Source organism: Humulus lupulus, chromosome 4, assembly GCF_963169125.1.
Source record: "Humulus lupulus chromosome 4, drHumLupu1.1, whole genome shotgun sequence".
NCBI lineage: Eukaryota > Viridiplantae > Streptophyta > Magnoliopsida > Rosales > Cannabaceae > Humulus > Humulus lupulus.
In genome coordinates this window covers 15,092,463-15,098,462 of record NC_084796.1, presented here as the reverse complement: position 1 = coordinate 15,098,462, position 6,000 = coordinate 15,092,463, and positions in this window count along the sequence as shown.

Below are 6,000 nucleotides of genomic sequence, written 5' to 3'. Positions count from 1 at the left end.
ATATAAACCTCCAGATACCCATATAACATGGTCAGCAATATCAACCTACAGTTACCATCATTCAGTTACAAACAAGTGGTCATTGGACCAACTTGGGGCCACTGCCCTAAACAGTTGGCTTTAGAGCCAACCCTGGGGCCTATGCCCTAGCTACGTGCCCAAAGAGTCACCTGAGACCCTCGCCCTCATCTCTGAATCACTAGCCATAGAGCTAGCCCAACCCCTTGGTTTACCATCAACCTTAGAGTCGACCAACGTAATAGTACATTGCTGGTTTAGGCCTAAGCCTTTCGACCAGCGGGCAACGTGCTATTGCCGTCCTTGACTAATAAGTCAAGCCTTGATCTAGGATTACAGACCTCAATACAGAAACAAATATGGATAGGCATATCCCAACAGAATACGCACATACGCATGTTAATCATATAACACCATCGAATAATCATTCTCACAATGCTAATCAAACCTATTTAACGGGGCCTCATGCCTTAACCACAGAATTCACACAACAGTCATAAAGCACTTAAGCAGATATCAACCAACATGTGAAGTAAAAGATTAAATATAAATGTCCTCAGGGCCCAAGCCCTAGTCAAGATAACTGATAACATTCGGGCCAAGCCCTAATCAAATATAACATGTATTGGGTGCGATTTTCTTACCTCAGGTTTGAGTAAGCGTAAATAAGAACGACCCTCGAGCACGATCCTGGTTTCGAGCCCCTAGTGATACCCTAGTCACAACCATAATATAGGATTCCATCAATAAAGAGCAAATAAAGGCTTATGGGCCGAGTCCTAGCCACTGCAGCCTCAAGTTCCATTAAACCGAGTAGTGGAATCGATCCCGAGCCCTAAGGAAAAAGTTCCCATTTAAAAAAACCTTCCCAAGGCCAAAATGCCCAGGCGGGTCGTGACTTGGCCCTGAGGGTCATGGTGCGCCCCTCCTAACAGAGATCCTTCTTCCCTTTGTCAAGGGGCACGGGCCGCGACTTGCCCTTGAAAGTTGCGGCGGGCCCCCCAGAGAGAGGCCTCCCAAGGCCCTGGTTTCAGGCTGAGTCGCAGCCCCTCAAGAACAAGGTTGCGACTTGGCCCCTCGAACCCAGATTTTCTTCCATTTTCAGCAACCAAATTCAATCCAAACTAACCTAAATTCACCCCTAAACCATAATTCAATTACCACAATAGTTCTAACACCTTCCCAGCAACAAAACCCAACAGAAATCCAGTCTTACACCTCATCCACAACACTAGGCCAATTCTGAAGCTTAAAGGTTCAAGAACACTCTAAAACAACCAAACAAGCTCATAATTTTAATGTCAAAATCATAGTCTAGAGTTTACCTCAACTAAAGATTAATTCCACAGGCTGCAACAGAGTTAACTCCCCAAGTTTAGGCTTCAATTCTTGTGTTTCTAGCCCAAATTCCTCCTTAGTTCTTCAATGGTTAACTAGAGGTTGCTTAGAGAAGAAGAGATTGAGGTGAGAGAGAAGGAGTCGGTTTGGGAGAAGTGTTTTGTGTTTCTGTCTTTAGTTTCCTAAGCTTAAGTGGCTTAAGTAAATCTCGAGGATTGGGGTACCAAAAACATCCCCAAGGGAAAAATGGTCAAATTCCCTCCTAAACTCACTAACTTCAAAGATATATCTAATTATTCATTTCCATAACCCGATAACCCAGTTAAATGTCTAATACCCAAAATACCCCTTGACTCGCCCCGAGTCAGGTATTGGGTCCCGTTGTGACTTGCTCGCTAACTTGTTCCCTATGATTGCCTCGTGCTGAGTAACTCAAATTAACCCACATAATAATGTGGTCTCTCACATATATCACATAGATATATAATTATGTCCGGAACGAGCCAAATTATCAGAATTGCCCTTCTAATAAGAAGCGAGCCCACATGCATATTTAATATTTCTAAACATGCTCAACTAACTATATAATCATATAATCCACATAATTACAATTAAATACAACAAATAATAACATAATTCCATATATTGCCATCCTGGCCCCCTAATCAAGGTCATAAGTATTATTAGGTAATTTTGGGACGTTATAATTTAATTATTTACTTATTTAATTTTATTTAAGTTTAAGTCATATTTACAATCTACCGTCAAATATAAGAATATTCTGTTAAATATAAGAATATTCTGTTAAAGTTAACGGAAAAAAAACCATTAAAACAAAGAATTTTTGTTATCTGCACACTTTTTTTTTATATAAAAGATATATAATTATAAAAAAACAAAAGAAAGAAAAAGAAAAAAATTATAATAAATACATATGCTATTTTTTTTTACGTTTTTTTTAAAATTTATATATATGTATATATATTTTGTTTTTTTAAGGGTTTATACATTCTTAGATCTTGTGTTTTGTCTCATTACTTGTTTGGACCCTATGTTTTGACAAATTATTTTTTGGACCCTATGTTTTCTAAAATAGTTCAAATTGACCCCTAAACCCGATTTCGATTAAAGTTTTTTGAACTAAAATCATAAATAATTTATCAAACTAACAACTCAGAACAAAAATACAGTCATTCTGCCAAAAAACTGTGTTGTTATATTCAATTTTTTGTTTATCAAAATCAGGTTTAGGGACCTATTTGAATTATTTTACAAAATAGAGGGTCCAAAAAATAATTTGTCAAAACACAGGGTCCAAACAAGTAATTTGGCAAAATACAGGGTCTAAAAAATATATAAATCCTTTTTTTAAACGTAATATATAATATAGTTTTTTTTATAATATTCAAATTAACCAAAATTAGCAAATAAAAAAAATAGTACAACAGACAAAAGAGGAAGAACACTAAGCTAACACAACATTAATACTAACAAAAAAAAAAACAAATAAAGTTACCAACATCTTTATAAAAATTCCACTAAACTTTTGAAAAACAACCTCCCCTGGCAACGACGCCAAAGTTTGTTTAACGCCCAAAAATGTGATATTCACTAGCGCTAATTGTAGCTTAAATTGGTGGTCGATTCCACAAGGAGGTATCTAAGAACAAAAAGATTAGTAGAAAAATAAACACAAAATGTTAGTGAAAAGTAATGGAAATGGAAATAGATTTATGATTTTTGGTTTACAAATTTGACACTACAAGAAAAACACTCTACAACGACGACATCTATTGCGATGACTCCAAAGTCGTCGCTGTATGTAGTAGAAATCCACAATTTTTTTAAATTTATTAAAATAAATAAGCTACAGTGACGACATGTCGTCGCTGTAGGGTTGTCAACAACACACGACCAGGCCCTCCAAAATTCCTGGTATCGTACTACAACGACCTGTCGTCGCTGTAGGGTACGAGGAATTTGGAGGGAACTAGAGGTGGGAACTAACTTTACGGCGACGACAAGTCGCCGCTGTAGGGTCTTCATCGAAAAAAAGTGAGAAATATGTTTGTTTATAGCGACGACCTGTCGTCAGTGTAGGATGGGGAGGGAACTTAACCACCCATAGTTGGTTGCCTATTTTCACTCCCTATAGCGACGACATATCGTCACCGTAGAGTCATCGAAAAAAAAAGGAGGGAAATATGTGTGTCTGGAGCGACGACATGTCGTCGCTGTAGGATAGGGGAAGGAACTTAACCGCTACGAGTTTGTTGCCTATTTTTCACTCTCTATAGCGACTACATAAGCTAATTTAATCCACTTATCAATTACTTTTTAGTCTATGGCAATGACATGTCGTCGCAATAGGGTAAAAAAAATGGTGGGAAAGTGGACCGCCGAAAAATTTCAGTCAAATTTCACTGCCTATAGCGAGCCGTCGCTATAGACTGGACGCGTAGCACACGAAAGAATTCGTGTACTATTCACTATCCTACAACACGATATGTTGTCACTGTAGGGTCTCACCGTTTAAGTGAAACGGTGCATTTGATATCAGTGAAGAAATTCTTGTACTCTATAGTCTTCGTTATAGAGTCAGTCGATATAACTCCCTAGCCCGAGCCTTCTTCTTCATTTTCTACAAATTTTTCTGGAAAAATCAGAGTCCATCCGAGCCTTCTTCGTCGATCCAAGCCTTTTGCTGTCATTTTTGCCTTGTTATGGTAATCGAATCCTATTTTCTTTGTATTTTATGGTTTAAAATGTATTTTTTGTTAGTATATTTGTGTATGTTTTTGTGGTTATTTAATTTTTGCTAAAAATGAGGTTTTGTGTTTGTTACACCCAGATTTCGAGACCTGAGATTGTGACCTCGAAAGCTGGACTCGTCAAGTGTGAGCTCGAGATATCTAAAATGATGTTCGTGGCCCAGATGTCAAACCCTCGAATCAAGATGGCAACCTCGAAGACATTTAACCTCGAAGTTCTTTCTGAGCTCGAAAGAACATAGCATCGGGGTATATCCGTTGTCAGGTGTCTTCGGATCAAGTAGCCTGAGCTTAAAAAGAGTACATGCTCGGAATATAATAGCCTCGATGGTATCTACCCGCTCCGAGATGGTCTTGGAGTAAGGCAGCTAGTTCGTAACTTATCTATAGACCTGGACCGACATGATGCTGATTGCCGACCTCGAAAGATTTAATGGGTCGTCTGATGTAACGTGTTCCATGCGTTTAAGGATATTTATTGTTGTAACATCCCAACATTAAAGGGATATTAACAAATCTGTTATTCGCCCCCTGGTCTTCAAGGGACGTTTCCTTGTATATAGGAGTTGCAATATTTAATGTCATTACTTTAATTAATAAGCAGAAGTATCTTCCCGAAATATGTGGGAATGAACTCTGAAAACTCTCTATAAATAGAGATTTCATGAACAAATGTAAAGGACATATCTTTTGATATACTAAGAGAAATTCTGGAGAATTCATCCCTGAAGGATTTCAAGAAAACTCCAAGTCTTAATAAAATAGACTAGTGGATTAAGTAGAGTTAACTGCTGAACCACGTAAAATTCTTGTTGTTCTACCATCTTACTTATCTGCGTCATAGTTCCTATTGTTTAATTGCTCTACATTTTAAGTTGACAAAAAACGGCGTCAACAGAGTTTTTGATGTTTGTTTTGTTCTTTTCTTTTTTTAGATAATAGAGGACTCCTCCCTTGGGTATTGCTCAGATTGTAGAGATCCTCCTTTGGGTATTGTTTTTAATTGTGTTTTTTTTTTTTTGTGATTGATGAATGTATTGATGTATGTTTAATTTATATTTTATAAGTGTGTGATTAGTTATTTTAGACAGTGTTAATTTTTTTCAGATTCGTTTTAAAGACTTAAAGGATTATTAGAAGTTTATTTGTTTGTTAATTTGATTATATTTGTGTTTTTGAAGATGAAAATTGTATATTTATATATTTATTTATTTGCATTTTAAGAAAATATGAATGTATGTTATAAATTTTTTTTAGGTTAGATGATATAATTTTTTTTAATTTTATGTTAGGTTAGATAAATCCATGTTAGATATTTAATGTTATTTAAGATTATAGTTTATAAATAAATGTTGATAATTTATTGATAAACCATGTTAAGATTTTGTATTATTTATTTATAATATTTTTTTTTGTTGTTGATATGAGAATTCAAATGATTTTATGTATGCTCTGAGACTGATTTTTTTAGTTTATATGCAGATTTTGAATTTTGGGATGGGTTAGATTATAGTCGTTATGCTGCCGAAATTTTTGTAGATTTAGAAAAACTAAATCTTACAAAATAGTTTTAAAATTAGTGTGATTAAATTTTTTAATTAATAAATTTTAAATCAATTAATAAAAATTAATTAAAAATTATAAAGTGTAAATTAAAATAATAATTTTACAATTATAAAACTTTATCAATATTTTTTATAAAATAAGTAGAATTAAAATAATAATCTTTAATGGTAAATTAATAAATTAGTAATTAAATATTTGTTTATTTAATTACTTTTATAATATATTCATAAAATTTAATAATATATGTAGATAAAATAGGTAATTAAGTTAACTTTACTCTTAAAATTAAGTTAAGATTAAAATAATA